The following is a 22,653-nucleotide window of genomic DNA, read 5'->3' as shown; positions in this document are numbered from 1 at the left end:
TCGGCTATCCGGTTAAATAAATAAATTAATAGTCAATCTATTTCCAAACAAAAAGTACTTTAAAACGTGCTAAAGCCATTACAATAAATACATGTTGATCAATTATTTTATTTCAACAAATAATTTTTGTATTCAGCAGATGTTTGATAAAGGGACTTTATCAAAGTATAATTTAATTGATTTAGATAAACTATGGCACATATGTGAACTGTAGTTAAGGAACTTCAAGTTTTTGATAAGTCAGTATTGAGACTGTCCAGCGTTTCGGAACCCAGCTGGACCCTGAGATTCAATTTCTCTTTATTAGTAAAAATAAAGTTTATTTGAAGATAGGGTTGATGAAGTAGGGTTATTTAAGTGGTGTAAAGAACTCGTGCCATTGCACACTGCAATAAATACCTATTTGGTGATGTTGTAATTCTAGTAAGAGTGTTTAAGGTTCTAGTATAACAGCGTTACCAACCTTTTAGTTACGGTAAAATGTTGTTATTTATTCTATGTCAAAAATATTCAAAATAGACAGGAACACACGGGCTAAACAAGATACGAAGAACCGCATACGATTTTCAGTAGGCAGTTAGCTCGCATTCGGAAACACGATTTTTAATCCGGCTCATAATCAATAGCACCGACCCTTGAACTCGCAGAAATCGATGGGCCAAGGCCCCTAAACTCTTGGGGAATAAAAACTAGAGGCATTTATGAACGTTGCAGTGTAATCGCGTCCTTGTATTGCCACCTCTCGTAGTTATTGCCATTTTCGTAGTTTTCGCATCGTTTTAAAATATAACAAACAATGTAAAAACATATTTTTCAGACGATAAACAATTGTATACTTACGTAAAGTTGTTCTATCGTATCGTATGGGCGGCACTCCCTAGATACACAAGATAGAAAATCAATAGATAAAGCGTGCAACAAAGAGGGAGAAAAGTTACTGGAATTATCAGAAAAAAAGGGGATGAAGAATTTTAAACGACAATATGGTGGGAGAGAGGAACGGGTAATTTACATACGAGTACATGAGAGGAAGAGGGAGGTTGGTAATTGATTAGACAATAATTATACATGAAAAATATTGGGAGAAGTAGAGTATAACTTAAGGTGGGAACAATGAAAGAATCGGATCATCTACCGATGGTCTAAAAGAGAAGAGAAATAGAGGAGCAGTTGAAAGAAGAGGAAAAAGTACGACAGAAAATGTAAAGAAAAAAAGATGGAGAACAGAAAGAATACGAAGTACAAAACAGGGAAATGAAAGCAGAGAAAGCCTTCGCAATATAAACAGAGAACAAGGAAATAACAGGACATGTGAAAGAAATACAAATAGGGGACTGTAAGCAGCACTTTATTAAGGTACTACAAGAAAATCGGGAGAAAGAAGAGGTGATACAGGGGGTAGGAAGAGAGGACGAGATATCAAGAGAATAGATAGAGCAGCATTATTAAAGTGACTGAATAAACGGAAAGCGGAAAGAAGGTATGAAATAGAGAACGAGGCTTGGATTTTCGTCGCAAACAAGAACATGAGTAATCTTTCTATCGAGGTATGAAAAGGAGGGGAACTACCGTTAGAATGGAAGGAGGAGGTAATAAACCGATTTCCAAAAGATATGATAACGGCTGTACAGGAAGTTGTAGGTGAATCACAATAATAACGACGGCGTATAGAATATATGCGATGGTATTGAACGAAAGATTAGAAAGGGAAATAGAAAAGAAGAGAATGTTGAAGGAAACGCAAACGAAAAGTAAGGGGAACGATCAACTGTATATATTTACTACACAGGTTGGTGGAAAAGAACTTTAAAAAAAGACGGAAAAGTAATAGCGTTTTGCATGTAGCGTTTGACAGAGTGGTAAGGGAAAAAGTATAGAAAATGATGCGGAAAGTCGAAGATGATGAGATCTTTCATACCCCGACTTGTCGGTAAATGGCCCTATAAGTCATGTTTTTCTTATGGTGTGCTAATAAATTGGGTGGTTTCCTTGCGAAAAAAACATTAAGACAAATAATATTTATCTACCTTAGTAGTTGTAGCAATTAAACTTGGAAATGTTATTAGTACCCCTACAATAACTAAGCATTAGATATACTGTCGGCTAAAGTTTTAGCCTTACACTATTAGTGTAAATGGACCTCTACAATACAATTAGCTATTCAACAGTCGCACGCACTGTTACAATTCAATTAACATCCACATAGAATCGAATATTTTATTGTCCACTCCTTCATTGTTTATTTACTTACATACGTAAATTTGTTGGATTTTTACTTATGTTACCTGGAAAATTCCTCTACTTCCACCGACAAGGAAATGTAGTTATTTAAACTCGCACGTGGATGAACTCGCTTCAGGTTGATTGGTGTCTGTACCTATAAATGTGATTAAACATTTTAATTAATGAAAAGTAAATCTATCGCTGTCGCAACATTAATTCGATAAATCTTCCAGGCTGAGGTCCCTAGCGAGCATTGTTTGTTTGCGAATTTGATAAAACGAAATGTTTTAAATGAGTTTCGGATGTAATGTGAGTGGGTAACTAAGTAACAGAAAAATTAATACATAAACACTGCATTGCAACTTGAAATTTAATAATGATAGATAACTTATATTAAAAAAGTTTTGGTTCAAATTACTTTTATATTATAACTTTTTTGTATGTAACAAAGTCAATAATACGTCTCGACAATATGCAATTTTCTGCCCAGCAACCGCATTAGGGTAAGGTAGATCTGTCTCTCACAGCGCTCTATAAACCACGCTTCAACTTCCTCAAACCAGAAAACTCCTCTTCTTTTTATATTAGGAAACATAATTTCTCTTGATCTTTAAGTTACTAACAGTACTTTTGGTCTAATTTTCCTTCACATTTCAAAACTATCTTCATTAAATGACATGATAACGTGTTAGAAATTTAGAATGGCATGCATTTTATCCAGTGAAGTGGAATTATATATCGATAACGGTTTTATCGTCAAAATTTGGAAGCAAATCACTCCTATATACCTATTCGTCTTGTAAAGGGAGTTAAATGTGGTCATCGAACATTCTTCAAAAATGTACGTAAATCTGCCGATAATAAAAGGGTTTAAAAATATATACAACTACTACTAGCCTGATTTTTTCTAAAAAAGAGTAGTTCATTCCTATCTATTCTTATGACTGTAATTCTCCCTCGATTACCTGTTGCTCCAACTTCGAGATTTCTGAGACTCCTGCGGTGTGATGCGGAAGCTAGCTTTTCGCGCTCTCTCATTGTTTATTGTTTTTGCCTGTTGTTTGTTTATTGGAAAAATTAACGTCTTGTTTGTGATTGAAACCTAGGACCATAGGTACGAGAATTTGAAAATTTTGGTAGGTTTTTTGGAATACCAGCATTTGATCGGTTTTTCGGACGTGAATTCTCCAAAACGCCAAAACTAATTCAAAATCAAAGAAGTCTTTCAAATATTATTTATGTACGTGATTTAGCTAAGAGAGGTCGTTGCGCCAAATTTAAGTGTTCGAATTTGAAATCTATCTGGTACTTTGGCTCATCTTTCGATTGTGGGGCCATTATAAACTTTGATTTCGCCGTACGAACCATTAAATACAGTAGTTTCGCCTAATTACTTTTAGGTATAAGTTTGGTGTAAGGTCGTTAGGTAAGTGTCGTTACTCGTCAATGGCCAAATGTAAATATTGTGTTTGCCGTTAGCGTTTCTCCTTCAATTTACCTACTTGGTTTTTATTATCCCTTCCCTCGCCGACGAAATTTTACCAGCCCTGCACTACCAATGATGACTGTAACTGTGGCTTGCACACACGATATATACATAATTTTAACGTTCCAGGACACACCATAACACTATTTGAGGATTCCCCCAGATTTATGGCTATCCACCACCACTATGATTTGTAATATTTATGTTCTTAGTCCAATTTATATCCACTGCAATCTGTCTGTAGCATTTTTGAAAAAAAAATATGGCTGGCTGGCTAACTAGCTGGCCGGCTTGCTGGCTGGCAGTCCTGACTTCAAATTTTCGCTAAAAGTATTCTGCTATAGTGTAGATGTGCAGGCTGTAGTCTATTTTAAGTTAGGTTACTCGTGAAATTGATAATTTTAAACTTTGCTAATTAAATACTGATGCATTACCAAAAATGCGCTTTCATCATGCATATGCTGATTTACAAACTTGTTTATATTTTATTTATGTACTTGACGATCCTAGATGTGTGTAAATAAGATGAAATGAGATGAGAATTGGTTTAATATGAAACTTGCATAAACTTTCCAAATTCTAAACATTTCAGCCGAACCGTATAAGGAACGTGTAAAATCAGTTATCTTTTCAAATTGGCATTGAATAAACCAGACCAGTGGTGAGTCAGTATCACCTTTATTTGTAAATTTCGATAATACGCTTATGTTCGTATCAGTCGGTGTAGTGCATTTGTGTGGAATGGTAGAACCTCATCTTTTTTAAATGTAATAAGACGTCTTGCTGGTAAGCCTAATACCTATATGTAATTAAGAATTTAAAAAAAACTATAGAAACACCATAGGAAAATCCAAGTTTGTAGTCGTAGTCACTTTTTTTTCATACTTTTACGACTTACGGATAGATAAAAAGAAACAATTAATAAAATAATTTCCTTAATTGTATTACGCGGAGACTGGAAAGCAAAGATTTCAGTAGCCACTTCTGATGAGGGTGAACTGTTCAAGTGTGCGTCCGATAAAAAATCTAAAACGGTTTCATTTATAAAACATTGATTGTTCTTTCGTTTTATTATAAGGTCAACAAAAATTGTATCTCTTCGAATCATAAACAAAAAATCGGAGAAATGTGATAATTTCCTAATTTTCGCAATGAATTCATACCGATGAACCGATTCGGCCCTGTAATGTATCCGTCACGTTATACTTAACGTGCAGGTTATCTGCCGAAAACGTTGTTTCATCCAAATCGTCTGCTGTACCAAAAACATAACCTGCATAGCCTTAACGTAACCTGTCAGGTTATCCTTAGCGGTTATGACAGTAACCCAAAAAAATAACGACATATGCGCTTTTTCTACTACACGGACAACGAACCACATAGTTCTCTCTAGAATTTGCAGTTATACCACACATTTGTGGTAATCTCCCCTCATCTGATTTACTTTCAGATTGTTTCTTTCAATTCTGTCATCTTGACCTATTAGTCGGAAATGATGTTTTTAGTTTTCTTGTAAAACAAGGTCAAAGGTCATAGTCAATACGTGGGTGGATAATAATGGGTCCTGTTCCTGTAGCTTATTCAAACCCAAATATCCTTTGTGAAGTGATTAGGGAGAAGTTCTTCCAAGATACTCATTTTCGAGATGCTTCTGGGAGATATATTCTTCAAGTGACCTTTTTTGAAAATGCATAAGATATTTGTCGCTTTTATTCATTTGAAAGACGCCTATAATCTAATCCTGAACTTTGTATGAATTGAATATTGTGTTTTTAGTTTTAGTTTAAAGTTGTTCATACAATATTTATGGTCATCCGGATTAGATTGGAATCAATTGACGGTCATTTCTTTTCGAAACTTCAAAGATGATTTGTCAACCTTATCAGATCATCTGGTACCTCCCTCCTCAGATGAATTGTTGCATATGCCGCTGTTATATATTTCCGCATAATTACTAAAGACGAAAATGTCACAACTAATCTCATATGTGCTAAAACACGAGTAGCACCTCTGAAGAAAATTTATGTAACTAGGCTGGAACTTTATTCAGCTGTACTATTGACAAATGTTTGTTCTGTCATCAGTCAGGGAAGCTTTCGCTGGTTCGGTACTTATTTCTTCAATTTTTGCTTAATCTGATTCTTTAGTTAGACGAGGGACAGACGGACAGACGGACAAAACCATCACATTACGGAAAATTTTTCTTTCAAAAGATTCCCCTAAAAGGTTTTGTCATCGTGTGTACGATGTTTCAAATGTAACCTCTCAAGGGTGATTTGTCTCCATTTAGAGTAGGTATATATATCGTGTCAAATGTTTTACCAAATCTGGTGTGGATTTTGGAAACCCAAATCTCGTAACTATGGGCAAACGTGAGAAACGTCGTGGTAGTAAATCAACCAAGGCTTACATTTGTCTTTTTATTTGCCTAACCACCAAAGCTCTCCACCTCGAGCTCGTTATTGAGCTTTCAAGTGATGGATTCTCGCTATAAAGCTATAATTTTCCTCCAAAATTTGACGCCCCTAAAATTGTACGCTCTAGGCGAGCGACTAGTCCGCCGTATGGGAAATACACCCCTGGATGTAGTTCAAAGGAGAATAAGGAAAAAATGAGTGCGAAGACGCAAAAGGCACTTTACTGTGCACATGAAAGTGAAAGGGGTTTGCGCCTAAAGTGAGTAACTTTAGCGAAATTTCCATGCATTGGCCACTACTTCCCAAAAATCCATAGCTATGTGAGATATGTGTCCATAATAGCGCCTTCCAACATCAGTTGGAAAATGCACTAAAAACTAGGCTCTACCATTTCAAAAAAAATTAAGATTTCTTATTTTATTCGTTGCCCGCCTGCATGCGAGGTATATATGTCCAAACAAGCTTTCGTAGTGTTTTGGAATAAATCTCAATCAATTAATTGTGTTTATTCGAATCCATTGTGCGACCGGGATAGAGTGTTAATGAAAAGTGGCGTAGTTAATTCTTTGGAATTTTCAGAAGTTGAACGAGGCCACCAGGTCTCTCAATTTCTTCTAGCAGATGCCGTATGTGTATAACGAGAAGAGATTATATATTTGTTTTGACCTCGATAGACGGGTGTTATGTGGGTGGTGACCACATACCATTGCACACAGCAATACATACCCAAAATTTGAACAAAATGCGCCGAGCCGTTCTCTCGGAAAATTGCCAACGTACATACGTACCTACATACGTATGTACATACCTACAGACGCAAAAATTTTTACTTCAAAAGTTGCTTAAAATGATCTAAAATGTTGACATTTGATGAAATTTTGACATGCCCCAAAAAACGGCGATCGTATAGGGGCGTCAATTGAAAACGTTGAATTACTCAGTAACGTGATAAACACAAAACAAAAATGAAGTAGGTACAAATTAGCACAAAATGAGATCAATGCAATAAAAAATTTTGAAAATATCAATGTGAATGTGAAGTTGGAGTGTAATCAAAAAAAGTTGAATTACTCATTAACCTGATGAGCACACAATTTTAAATTAGCAGCACAAATTAGCACAAAATGATGGGATACTTGAAACTTCCTTCCTTTAAAGTCGACACTACAACTTCACGGACCGTTGGGTCGCAGGCTCTATTTGAGAAATTGCAAAATGTACACCCTGGATTACAAATAAGGTTAAATTCTTGTGTTAATCTATTTGACCAAATAAGATTATATTCAACAAACTGGCACGTCATTACATATATAACATCGCTATAATTAACTCATTTTCTGGATTTTTAGTGTTATATTCTTAAAATTTTTTTTTGTTTCAGGTTAACACATGAGCGCAGCTTTAAGGTGAGTGTTTTTCTCTTTACCGGTGTCATTTTTTACCAATTTTGCTAGTGCAGTAAGGGCTATAGGTAGTATTTTATAAAGTTGGCTTTTTAACTGTAAGCATTGAATAAAAAGTTAAGTTTATTCAATTCTGTAAGTTCATAGTTATTTCATACTAAGAAATCTGACATTTTTGCTTAATGAACTGAGACCAGTTTCAATCAATATAACTCCATTAGAAGACCCTAGTCTCTTCCAACTGATTTGGAGAGCCTCTCGGAATATCAATGTGGAAATTTTTGCTCAGAATTCTGTCCTTTTTTATACATTTAGAAATCTAAGTTGAGGGCGAAAATAGCGCCATTTCTAAGCTCATCACTTACCAACTTACCTCTATATTCCGTGGATCAATTATACCAATTCCACCTACACACACACACCATTGAATATAAAATTCCTTGTTTGATGTTTACAGGGAATGAGAATCGAAATCAGAAATTCCATAAAAAAACATGTTTCAATTACAATAAAAAAAAGTGCGTTATAACTGCCAGTGTTGCAATATTGGAAATATTGTATCCCAGACATCGGGGCGCCAGCACCCACCATCGAGCCGCCATAATAGATCAGTCACCGGCGATTAGGAACGAAAGCGGATGTGACACGTTCTTTCTAAGAATTGCTATATGCCTAGAACCTTTCCGTTTGCTAAATAATCAAATAGAATTGTGTTTAAAACATTTCCAACATCGATATCGAAGTGATTATTAGAGAAGTTCGAGCTCGTATGCGATAAATTTGCGTACATTCATTAATTCGTTACATTACATAAATAAATCACGTAATTAAATTTACGTTACAATATTTTCCTTTAACTGAAAACTTTAGAAGCTCGCAACATGCAAAATACCAGATACCTAATAACAAACGATCACCATGTATAGTTTCGCGAAGAAAGCTTTAATAATTATCGATCGAACAACCATTACAACTAAAATATAAATAGTGAGGTACTATTCTACTGTGCTTACGAGCTTAAATAAATACAAATTACTAGGTACAATTACGGTATGTTTTAATAACCACAAGTTTTGTGTATTTTCGCTAGTAATTACTTTCTACGAATGATACTGTTATGTGTGTTCGCCGTTTCAGTCTGTTTTGCTATACATTTAATATGTAATTGAAACTACAGTGCAGAGTTATCACGTGAGCATATTTTAATGTACTCGCTCTACTACCTACACATCAGTTCGCGCTACTATTACGTTGTCTTTACTTTTATTAATATTTCATAAATGCTATTAAAACATAAACAATTTTGTGAAAGTATAAAACAAACATAAACATGTTTTATTTTACGTTTATCTTTACGATATAAATTTAACGTACAGTAACATACAATTTCTCTAGTAAGTATTTAGTAATGACAGTTATATGGTATTTTTTTCTAATACCCTCTTGAATTTGTTTGATGTAACACATGCAACTAGAATAAGATGACGTATTGTTATACTAAGAATGTTTATACCGTAGGACTCTTTGCCTCCACCCTAGGGGGATCGTCACTTTTATTGCAGTTTATACAGGGAGTAGTAATGTTTTATAAAAGAAATATTATCTTGTAATTGCTCCGTTTAGAATTGTAAGGTTACCTACTAGTTTCGTTGACTATAGATCCGTTTACAATGCATAATTTGCTTTGATCATCGAGAAATGGGCGCAACTGCTATTCATAAATCAGAAACATTGACATCTAAAGGTAACGTTTTAATTAACGAAAAGCATAGAAAATGATATCGCAGCACCAATTCAATAACTTACTTCACCGTTGGGGTGTCTTATATTACACTTTTCCGTAATTTGATCAAGTGAATCAGATCTGAGAGAACGTATGATATGTGAGTTATTGTAAAAGGAAGGGGCGAATCCATTGGCTTAATTAAATCTACAAGATTGAGACACGCCAAACCCATCCAACCTCTAAATAGCAGGAAATTGAAAACAGCGCCATGTAATTGAACCTAAATGTCACTTTGTAGGCACTTTTTACAGATTGGATTTAAAACTTGGCACAGATGCGGCGAGTTATATGTACTGCAGCAATTAAAAACTGTCACGAAGGTCTTTTGAGAGCTTCTTCAACGTTCCCTTTCTAGTTTAACTGTGCGTTGGGTAAGGGTTGTTAAATTTTCACACTGTAGTGAAGGGGCGCGATTATTACGGACTAGTATGCTTACTAATGTACCAAGAAACCTACCGTTATTGTCTAAGTCGTTTCAATTCTTTAATAAGAAGAGCCGGTGCCCGTGTAATAAGTGATCCTTACATTGCGCTGTTTGATACTGTGAATTAATTAAAATTTGGCATACGCGAGTCATTGTACAATTTCCATGTGCGTTAACAGAGTAGTGAGCTACCCTCGCAGGTTCTACATATTTAAGGAGCGATGAAGTGGGTGATAACCCGGAATGTGCAAGGAATGCAGAAAGGAACATTGCCACTTTCCATATGAACGACTTCATATTCACTTTAAAGCTGATGCACACACTACACAGCAAAATAATGTTCTTGTATTACAACCCCTAAACTATAAATTATACGCCTCTGATTTGCGAATGCTAACACCGCATCGATACGAATTTTGATAACTAAGCTTTCATTATTATCCCCATCGACAGGCAAGTCACGAACGTAATTAAAATTTGAACTGTTTAGGGATTTACTCCCCTAATGTGCCATACGATCAGTCGTAACGCTGTATAATCCGTTCTTGGAATATCCAAGTCTATTGAATGCTATTTTAAGGTTCCATATGTTCGGCGAGCATAATAGGTGTAAATCTGATTATAAAAGCGCACTCAATTGCACGCCAATTTCAATACGATACCCACAAAATGAAGACTTTGAATTCAAAGATCAAATATTGCTTTAGATGCTACCGGATCTCTGTGATTACTTTTACAAAGGTTCCCGTACTGAGTTGCACCGATATTGCATCATAAAAAGAAAACTTCTAGTTTGATATATTGGATTCCGAAGTGGAACAATAAGTTTATCTCGTGAACCGGTATATTCCTACTGTTTGTTTGTAATCGAAATATTGTACTTAGTGCTGCTAGCAATGCTAAGCGGCACTATTGATACGGCTGAGACATGCAGTGGGCTCTCACAGGGTGAAACCGTTTCATGACCTACCTTTAATTGATACTTTGTTCTGAATGTTACCAATGAAAATTTTGAATAATTCTCGGCTAGCATAGCAAGAAATGAAATTATTTTAATTATTGAAAGAATGGAAAAAACGGCACCTTTTCCTTTTTACACGAATCTTTGAACTTCACTGAATTGCAATTTCTCTGTTCTCCACTTCTCCGATCCTCTTCCCTCGTTACCACATCTGAACCTTGCAATTACATATAATGTTTTTCTCTCCCTCTGTTAGATACCTCGAAAGCCTCTCGGTTATCAGCTCCTTACTGTAGCTTCCGTTTTCTCTTGATCCTCACTCTCCACAGTTGAACTTGTATTTGTCTCTTTTTACAAGTTCTCCTTCCATCGTTACCTCTATCTCTCTCCTCTGTCCCACCGTATCCGTTTCTTTCGTAATAGTTTTCCCTTTCTCTTCTTATTTCGAATCTTACCGTCTTGCGTCCCTACTCTATCTTCTCCATTTTTGTAATTAGGTGTCCTTCTGCTTAGTCACAGTAGGTACTAGTACCTTCTTTGTAGGCATTCTAATTCATGCCATTCCTTCTATCACCATACCTCGGTTCCGTACAGCAGCACCCTTCTCACCATTGCGTCAAAAAGTTTTTTTTTTATATGAAAACATTTTTGAAATTCCTGTGTCCTATTCCCCACATCTATTTCATCGCCGCTTCTCCCTTTTTCTTAATTCCTTTATTAGTGTGTTTGCCCCATTTTTACTTTCCATCACCCTACCTACCTCCCTCCTTCCCAAATCTCATCATCGTCGATTTTTCGACATTTAATTCCATGCCTTTCCCAATAGGAGTATTCACTTTGACACTGTTTTACTATTTTCTCCATATATCTCCATCTCAAAATCTCATTCCTTTTATTATCTAAAACACTTCAGACTCGGTCCCTCCCATCGTTTCCATCATTTCCCATACTTTTTCTCTTTCTACTCTGTCCTGCCATTTTTTTCCAATTCTTTTTCCAGCCCTCTGTGTAACACACATACGCAGTCGATTGTTGCCATCCCTTTTCTAAAGCCCATTTGTGTTTCCTCCAACATCCTCTTCTCTTCCATTTATCTTTCTAAAAAATTCAGTACCATTCTGTAGATTCTATACACCGCGCCGTTGTCATTATCGTGATTCCTCTATCATTTTCCATACAGTCCTTGTCACTTCTTTTGTCAATCGGCACTATTACTTCTTCCTTCCATTCTTCCGGTAGTCCTCGTCCTTTCCATATCTGGTTTATTAGTTGCCTCAGCTTCTTAATACTATATTATGTAGCGCAAATCCATGCCTCATTTCTTAATTTATATCTTCACATTTGTATTTTTCTCTCAACTCCTTCTCGATTTCTCCTTTTTTTGTTTTTCCACCATTATTTCCATCATTATTTCTATTTTTTTCTCTATTCCCGGATTTCTTTTCATATTCTTTCTGTTGCTTCATATTTGTTGTACTCTTTTTCTGTTCTCTCACCTTCTTCGCCTCTACCTCTCCCGTTCTTTCTCTCTCCATAGTTCTGTATCTATTTCTCTCTTCTATACATTCTCTATCCTACCATCCCTTTCTTTTATTTCTCTCTTACTCTACCCCTTTCCATGTTACTGCCTTTTTAATAATAAAACTTCCCATGTTGATCTTCGTCCATATTTCCGTGTATTTATTTATTTATTTAGTTTGCCTTTATTTTTGAGTGGGCGGGGTTTCAGCCAAGGCTGCTCTACCAACCCAACCCACTATACATTTACAAATATCCATTCCCGAACCCGGATTCGAACCAAGGACACTTAGCACCACAGTCCAGCTTTAACTGAACTGAGCCACACGAGCCTGCCTCTTTTCTCTGTTAATTCTAGTAACAACTCCCCCTCTTTCTTGACTTTCTTGCATTCCTCCCCCTGTCTCGACCTAATTTCCTTTATTCCCCATTCTGGCATTTCACTTTCCCGCAACATTAGCCCCTATGATCTATCATATTTTCTAAATTATTTTTTTAATTCTTACATTCCGTCTCTGTTATATATCTTTATCATTCTCATCCTCTTCCCCTCCACTTACACACATCTTTCCTATATGCCTTCTTCCTCTTTCGTGTCATTCCCCCATTCCCTTATACCTTTTCTTACCCTGTTAAAATGCCTTCTTTTCCTCTTCCCTTTATGTTATCGCTCTTTGCGAATTTGTTGTTCCATCTGTATTCAGTCTTTAACGTATTCTTTATTTTTTCCCAGTTCTTTCTACCAATGATTGCACCAACCCAGCCACATCATATCCCCTTATAAACTCCCAAAATTGTACGCCTTTACTTGCTATCCCTGCCACATTCCAGAACAACATCTTTTTGAGCTCTGCAAGATACTGTTGAGAGATTTTCAATACAACGTTTCGATTCGGATAAATCATCATCAACTGTATTTTTTGCATAACCCGTAAAAAAGTACACACTGCATGGTCTAGCATTTTTTATTGCGAATGCAACGCTGTACGACACACAAAAATCAAAATTTGAAACTTGAATTGAATTGAAATTGTTCAAGATCAGATAAGCTTACATCGTGTTAAAAGTGGCAATTTGTCCACGGAAAAAAATATGCAGAAAATTTAGAGTGTGCAGAGTTGGTGTTCGATTTTTTTATTTCTGTCCACCAATACCCTTAACTCGAGCTATTTCTTCCAGAATTTGACGCAAGCTTTGATGCGGTCGAGGTAAATACAAACTCTATTATCCTGAAAAACAAGAGACAATTGCACCAGACTGGGTCTCAAAGGTTCAAATGTATCATCCCAAATCGATCTAGTTTTCAATTTTTCTTCGAGGGAGCCTTTTCAAGGGGGAAATTTAGATATTAGAAATTAGAGCTGAAACGTTACCACGAAATAGGAGTAATATTCGTTGTATTTATAGGACACAAATCAATGCTTCAAATCAGGAAAGGTGTAGAGGAGAGTGGATCGACTTTAGTTTGTCAATATATACAATTATTTATTTTGTATTTCGTATTCATTCGTCATCAGTCAAACCAGAGCGGCAAGGTTTCATTCCCAAGATTAAAAAAGGAGACAAAAGGCCAAACCCGCTCAAAGTAAGGGGTATTTAAATTCTGTTACGGAGCTAGCCGTAGGTGAAATTAATTGCGAAAAGAAAATGTTACCAGTGCCGTAGAGGATACATTTTATATACTACGAGGGTTTTCAACCTTTTAATTTAGATAACCGTTACACGGCCCTAGTTTTAGGCGAAAAATGAGCAATACGAAAGTAAACGAATAGTACGTTTGTCACTTTTGGGAATTTCTATTCCGTCATATCACGGTTAAGCTTAACAGTACCAGAAAGATTTATAAAAACTTCCTAAACTATTAAAGTTAGAATAGAAGAGAAATGCCCCTCAATGAAATGTTCCTTGTACTGTACCAACACTCGTTTCTATTGTATCCCTGTTTAATTTGGAAAATCGTGGCTAACTTTTCAATGTACTGGCAATAATGAGAATTTGTGTCCGACCAAACCAATGATCTGTTTTTCCACAAAGTCAAACATGGACAATTGGACATTTATCGCATACTTATACAGTGTGTCCTAACTAAAATTAGCAAAAATCGTAGTTTGTGGATAAAGGTCGTAATGGCCCGCGCAATGCACCCGTACAATCGAAATGTGAAAACTACCCGAGAGCACATGAAAAATTGTCAACTGAAAGTATGACCGCAAAAATATGAACTTGCATGATCCGCCCCGTTTAGTATTTCTTCCACGGTGTGCAACACACTCAACGAGTTGCAACGTAAATGCCCCTACTCTCTAAAAGTCAAATAAAAGTAGTTGATGCATTGCCACTTTTGTATATGAAATCATTTGTTTTAGTTTTAAATATATCCAGGGATTTGCCGCTTCCTTCGGGGAGAAAGTCAGCACTTCAATTCCGAATACCTACCTACGTTTGGATTTTCTTTAAATTTTAAACTTAGAGTTTAATTTCAACTCCTTCACGAGAAACCGAATAATTTCATTACACCATTTTACTGCAGTCACAAATTACATTTACTCCTCCGCAAATTAGATTCGCAACTAAAAATAATACAAGACGAAGATGCATGATTGAGCGAAAAGAAAGATCACAACGCATGATTGATGAGTATACTCCGTTAGAAAGTCTTACAATGGCCTGAGTGGTATTAGATGAATGTGTTGAAGACATAGTATCAAACACATCCCTAAAAGATGTAATTGAAAGAAAAATATGAAAAGCTACCTGCATTTCCACACAGCGCTATATAAATCGACGAAGTTTATACGCCAGACTCAGTACAAGTACAACTTCTTTTGATTGATATTTGGTTTCACTTAAAAACTTCGAGAATAAGTAAAGTTTTCCACATATTTTAAATGAACTGTTCCAGAATACAGCGGAATATTGCGAGGGGTAAACCGCGATGGGAAATCAGTGTACACGTTTGAGGAAATCTATGGGAAATCATAGGAATTCCGGGGGAACTCCTAGGAAAGCTAAGAATTCCAAGGAATTCCAAGGAATTCCATGTGTATTCAGGAGGAATTCCAAGGAAATCACAGGAACTCCGAGGAAATCAAGGGAACTCGTGCTGCATTTTATTATTTAATTTGGTCTTAACTAATTTTTTTATTTGTTTATGGTATTTTTCTCATTTAATAATGAGTTTTTCTCATTGCAAATAGGTCTATTAAAATATAAAATAGTGTTTCGTCTAAGGTCGTGTCTTTATCCGTCCGTCCGTCCGTCCGCTAACTTTGCGACGCTACTAGTTCTTTATCTTAAGAGCTATTGTTCTACTTTTTTCGCTATTTGGTTCGTTATGGTGTCGAGTCTTGTACCAAGGAAGGAATTTTTTCTGTACCGCTTACAAAAAAAGTTATTGTAAAAAAAAAAAAAAACCGTTTTTTACATGTTCCATAATTGTACCCTTTTGCCGTTTATTAACGATCCTAGAGATCGTTTATAATTTTGCATTGCAATCTGTCGCCTGCCGGTTGGTCTCTCCGTCTGTTCCTTTGTCTGTCTGTCCATCTATCTGTCCGTGTGAACGATAACTTTGTTTAGAAATGTTCGATCGCTTTTACATCTCCGTGAGTTATGAACTGAATTGCATGAAATTCAATATGGGCATAGATTTAGCCATATAATACGCAATGCCAAAAGTTGGATCGAATCGATTCAAAATTCACAGTGCCCTTTTCGCATCTCGACCATTTATAAACCGAATTGCAAACTTTTTTACTTATAAAAGTATTTGAATGAAATTTGATACATAGGCACTTGGAATAAAGGAAAATCAAACGCCAATTTCAAAATTTGGTTTTGCGCATGCGCAGTGCCAACTTTTTTATTTATGGAAGAATTTAAACGAAATTTGATACATAGGCACTTGGGATAAAGGAAAATCAAACGCCAGTTTCAAAATTTGGCTTTACGCATGCGCAGTGCCAACTTTTTTGTTTATGGAAGAATTTAAATGAAATGTGATACATAGGCACTTGGAATTAAGGAAAATCTAGCGCCAGTTTCAAAAATTTATTTTGCGCATGCGCAGTGCCAACTTTTTTATCTATGGAACTATTTAAGTGAAATTTGATACTTGGGCGCTTGGAACAAAGGAAAATCTAACATTAGTTTTAAAATTTAGGTTTGCGCATGCGCAGTTCCAACTTTCTTATTTAGAAAAGCATTGAAATGAAATTCTTCTCATAAACTGAAATTGAAGTAGCACGTCAACAATGGATTGCCCATGTGCAACGCTATCTTTCATATTTGTGGCCGGATTTTTACGATTTTAACAGAAGTTGCATCTTACAAATGGGAAATGAATGCAAGTGGAAATGCGCTTTATGTAAATCGTTTACGATTACTTTTTAACTTGACACTTGACACTTTTATATTTTTTTTATGGTTTTACCTCGGGTTTTACTTACCAGGAAATTGTTAAATCAACGGAATAACAATGAAATAATTAAAAAACTTTAAAAAATCAGAGGAACTCACAGGAACTCCAAAAGAAAATCGAGGGAACTCCAAGGAAATCAGAGGTATTCCGTGGAAGTTGGAGGAACTCGGAGGAAATCAGGGAAACTCCGAAGAAATCAAATGAACTCTGAAGAACTCGAAGGAACTCAGAGGAAATCTAATATTTATAGGAAATCAGTGTACAAAATTTGGGTTGCGGTTTACCCCTCGGAATATTGGAAAGCCTGTAACTGACTTGTTCGAGGGACTACATTTCTCCGGCTGCCCGTTATCTACCGGTTTGTAATTAATTAAGCAATTTAGGAAAGTGACAGGCCTTATTATAAGGAGCTGTGAAACTTTTCCGACCAATTTGCCATAGCGGAAGGTTTGCGTAGTATTCGGTAACATCCCTGTCGAATTTTAGATTCAAATAAGCAATACGCATAACGCAATCCAATTCTATGCATAAAACCATTCGCTAGCTACAATCGAACGCTCTTCGAAACTCCATTAAGAATGTGTAAAAATAAACCGTAGTTTCGCACTACGGCTTCAATTTCCATTAGATTTTCAACGGGTTTTAACATCTCAATCACTTCTTAACTACCTGCAAAGTCAGCCATCGTATCCTCAATACGTTAGTATGGGATGCTTGCTCAAAAATTGTTTGGGAGGTTGTTACAAACGATTGAGTCAGACGATTCATTCTCGTCTATGGTTTGCTAAAAGGTGGGAAAGCAAGCGAACGAGACATATTCTCTTTTTGGTGGCATAAACGACTCTAGATGTTTTATCAAATACAACGGGGAATAATCTTTGCATTCCTCAACATTCCACATTTGTATTTGTTGTTGTGTTTATGGATTGCATGGATTTTCTCAATATTCTCAGTACTCCAGTATATAAACTGTCACATAAGGGAAATTTTTCTTTTGAAAAATTGACCTAAAGGCATTGCTTATAACAAGATAGAAAATAGTTATTTCTGTATCGAAAGAGTATAATAAAGTTATACTTGAGGTCATACGTAAAACTGTATGCACGGAAGAAGATATTTTATTCGAAATCACAAGAATAGAACCAGTGGTGTAATGGGGAGGGAAAGCGTGACTTTGTTTTTTCCAATATACGGAGGTTGTCCGTAAATTAAGGCCTCCAATTCTTTTTCACATTCATTTTATTGCAACCAATTACAGATTCTGAAATCGTAGACTTTTAGCTATTTTTTAACGTTGTCCCGATCACGATCAATTTGGGCTCCCAAGCTTTTTCATACCCGCGTCGTACCACTTTCCCACGGACCTGCACAAGAAGGAATCGACAGCTGCCTTCAGATTTTCGTCGCTTGAGAATGTCATTCCCCCAAGTGTTGTTTCAAGTTGGGGAACAAATAGTAGTCACTGGGGGCCAAATTAAGGCTGTACGGAGGATAGTCAATGATTTTGCACTCGTCGTCCTGTGTGCCACGTAAAAGAGGGCGTTGTCATAGTGCAAATAACAAAGTCCCTTCGTTTTGTTCTGTACAGCCCGGCCTAGCTGTGTTAGTGTGTCACAGTACCTTGTTGCGTGGATGGTTATATCTCTTTTCAGATAGCCGATCAGTAGAACCCATTTCCTGTTCCAGAATACCTAAGTCATCACCTTTCCCGCTGACGTCATATGCTTGAACTCTTTGATACTTGGAAAAAACCGGAATGCCGCCTTATTTTGGTTGTTTCTTATGAAGTAGTGTACCCTAGTCTCGTTTCCCGTTAGGTACCAATGAATCTAAAAATTCCTCACCCTCCTCGGCGCAGAAACTCGCGAGTACTTTGGATGAGCTTTTCCCAGTTTTCTTCACTGTCTCAACTGAGAGACGCCCCCTGCCGGCCTCGGCATGCATGTTTGTACGGCCTTCTTCGAACTCCCGTACCACTTACCCACATTTTTTATGACCACATACTTTTCTCCATACTTACTCATAGGTCAAGTGACGTTGACTTATAAACTTATAAAGGGAGGGCACGGGGATCCTGGCTCGTCTATGTTAGTGAATTCTGAGAACCTGATGAGCGTTTAATACCAAGCTACATTTGTTTCCTCAGAAACAAGGTGAAAACGAAAAGTTTGATTTTTTGAGATGTTATCATATCTTATTACCCATGTAAGACAGAAAAATGTAAAAAATGCCTATTTTTAAATAGAATCCAAGCCGTAGTAAATAAAAATTTTAGTTAGATTTGACCGAAAGTTAGTATTTTTTAAATGCAACACTCTGTATACTTTAAAGTCAATTTTTTGTATTCTTTTTTGTGATTGCATTGTGGTATTACAACCTATAGTTATATTATATTATATTATTTTTTTCAAAACATTCTACCGTTTTTATTGATTGGTATCAGCTGCCTTAATTACCATTGATACAATAAGCAAAACTAAATCTCAATGAATTCATGGTCTACTATTTCAAAACAGTAAAAAAATAAAGGTTTCATGGCTAAAATTAAATTAAAATATAGGTTGTTATCTGATTGATCACAATGTAATCGGGAAAAAGAATGAAAAACAATTGACGTTAAGGTATACAGGGTGTTGCGTTGAAAAAATACCAACATTGGGTCATCTCACACGGCAATGGTTTACACGTAAAAAGGTCTAAAATAGGCAATTTTTACCTTTTTTTCTATCTTACGTGGGTAGTAAAATGCGAAACATCCCGAACACTCAAACTTTTTCTTTTCACCCTGTATCTCAGAAACAAGGGTAGTTAAATTGATTCAGTTTGTGCTATTAAAAGTTTCACACAAAAGTGCGCAAGTTTCTATCTTTAAAAACAGCTGAGATACACAGCATTTGACCAAAATAGGACACGCTGTACATACATACAGTACTTTATATCCTCTTCTTGTCTTTTTGTTTTCCGAATCGCCTTACAATACTCCTGAGGGACGTTCTGTATTCATGCCAACACCCATTACGCTTGGTTTCATTAAAAACCATTCTGGTGGCTTTCCTACCTCATTATTCCACCAGGAAGTATTTCCATTTGTTTTAGTCCATTTCTCAAAGGAAGAGAAAAGGCCATCAGTGAGCCATCATCTTTCACTCATCCCTTTATCGTCTTGTATAATAAATAACTATTAATGAAAAAGGTTAAATGTGGTTGCTAATTTAGATTGAATACAATTTCGATCATATCAAATTGAATTTGAGGTCAATGCTGTTTTGTATCAGAATTACCAGATGTTTAACTTTGTGTAAATAATCGCCTTGTGTTTTGTTTGCTTCATTGTTCAGTGAAATTACGTTCAAAAAATTAAGGACATCTGGAAATAATTGCGTGGTGTTATTTTAAAAGTTAATTTGATTTTAAATCCAGTTTTGGAATAAGTGCTGGCGCCGACGGCTTTCCTCTGGAAGTTTTGCTAGTGACTAAAGTAAATCGAGAATCAAGTAAAATTAAAGAAGTGAACTTTCCGAAGCAATATCAGTTGGTGTTTGCGTTTTTATGCGGCCTGTTAGGTGTTAATTAAAAATTTGTTTAAATAATTCTTTGAAGTTATCAAGGATGATGAGTACCTCAAATGAATAAAATTTAAGTCTTTGTCAAGATTTTCGCTATAGCGGATGCTGGACGTGCCCTGAAAAAATTACAATAATTTCTTTAAAAATGTTGTTAGTACCTGAGTTTAATTGAGCTAGATGACCGGTGAATATGTAGGAGGTGGTTATGTGACCGTTTTCCATTGCACAATTAATGTTTACAGGAAATAAACGACTCAATTCCTTGTTTACAATTAATGTTTCTCGAAACAGAATTCTGATAAAAGGAGAATAGTTAACTAAATCTACAATGAATCGAATTACAATCAAAAATTATATTATTTAGTTGTCATATTTTCACTTTTTAAGAATCCTTGGTTATTGGGGATGCATGAACTTACATTTAGTATTTAATACTTTATAGCATTCATTAACTATTAAAGACTATCCCAGACCGTCCAATAAAGAAGTCATTTTACGTTCAATTTTAGTGAATTAATGAATTTGTAATTGTACATTAACAGTCACGGCCTATTTCAGAAAACATATCACGTTTCAATACGAAAAACTTGCTCATTGAGCGTTTTTGGATAAAATCTTGTATTTGACTCGTATGTCATTGGTTCCTTATCCACTTGAGAAATTAATTTCCTCTGCCAGGGGTTTCGGAAATTAAACTTTTCTCGCGTGGATAAAGAACCCTGTGGCACACTTGATAAATATATAACTATTTTACCCAGAATTTTGTTTTTTTTTGTTCAAAATATGCAAAAATATACAATGTTGCATATAAACAAATCATGTTTTCAAGGATACAAAAGTTAGCAGGTTTAGTAAATGTAAATAGTCGCTGAACGAATCTCATCAATTTTCGTCTTATTTGGTAGTTTCATATTTTCTTGCTATAAAATTGTCTCAGCACGCCCAAATAAGCAACGTAAAAAAGAAAATATGACCCTTAGAACGATTTCCATAAAATATAGAAAAGTGTATGTTTCAATTCTATTTGGAGCGCCTCTTAAAAATTTATTTGAATCCTTCTAAATCAAATACGGAATTGGAATTTTCGTACTAAAAATAAAATATCGACAATCTCAATTGTTTCCCTTCGGAAGATTATTCTTTCATTCCGTTTGAATAAACATTGTTGTTTTCTGACTTATGTTTCCGTGAGGTTCGAAATGAAATTTTCTGGAACGGTGTGAACACATTTGAATTAAAAATATCGGTCCTCTATCCTGCAACTTAATACTTTAAAGGGTGATATTTGACGTCATTCAAAGTTAGTTAGACGAAAAGGAGGAATTACTAAACCTTTTATGCAAAGTTTCAAATGAAAGCCAAAGGAAAACGGAAAACTTCATGCAAATATTTCCATAATGTTGATGAAAACCACCTGTTTACATTGTAGCAACGCAGCCTCAACGTTGTACATGTAAGAGGAAATTTGCGCAAGTTTACTGGAGCGGAAACATCCCCTATTTTACAAGTATGCGCATGTTTATGATTATAATTTAATATCATTTGGAAGTTGTATACTTATCACTTGCTGAAATTGTGTCAACCTAGTAGCTGAAGTGTTTCAGGCATTTTGTGTACAAATGATATTATGGGTATTTGCAAAGTGTGGTGTCACGCTTTCTCCTTTTCAACGGATTAATCTAGGATTTGGTTCTCAAACATACATAATGAATTATATCGTCACAGGAATCAATAAAACAATAAATTAATGATCGTGAACACGATAACCCTCGACAGAATGTACCTCTTTTAAAGGAGATAAAGCAACTAGAGTAACTTAGAGATTTAATTGAGCCCTAGACATGCTTGCAGCGGCAAGTTACAAAAAACGAACTTTATTCAAATGTTCTTTGCCCAATTAAATTTAACAATTTCGGTTCAATCATTACCCCATTAACTAAAAAAGGTCGCATCTTCGTTTTTCTTGTAAAATTATTGCAACAAATTGTGCTATATCATCTTAACACGTAAAACCCTACAAAAAAGACATTAATTTCTCAAGGAACAATAATAAATTCATTGCGTACTTGAAACAAATCTTAGGTGCTTACGACGAGGTTTCCATGAACTTGTGGTTATTTATTTTATTTTGTAGCAGATTATTAGCTTTGAATGAGTAGGCTAAGTCTCTCTTTAACAGTAAAGCTAGATAAAGTGATCACTTTAACGGCAAGGGTAAATAAGTTAAACAAATGATTGTGCATTCTAATAGCATCTGTCATTCTTACTAAAAATAGGACACGGGACACGAAGTAAAATGAAGTTCAGAACAGAAAACAATATTGTTTCCATGGACACGACGGGACTAGCGACGGGAGAACCTAACTTTACTATTTTTGAGGTCAAAATTCAATTTAAAGTTTTCATAAAGGTGGCTTCTGCTAAAATAAAGGAAACCTATCCCTTTATC

The sequence above is a fragment of the Photinus pyralis genome, unplaced genomic scaffold (assembly GCF_008802855.1).
Source record: "Photinus pyralis isolate 1611_PpyrPB1 unplaced genomic scaffold, Ppyr1.3 Ppyr1.4_LG5, whole genome shotgun sequence".
NCBI lineage: Eukaryota > Metazoa > Arthropoda > Insecta > Coleoptera > Lampyridae > Photinus > Photinus pyralis.
Note: the sequence above shows the minus strand (reverse complement) of the source record.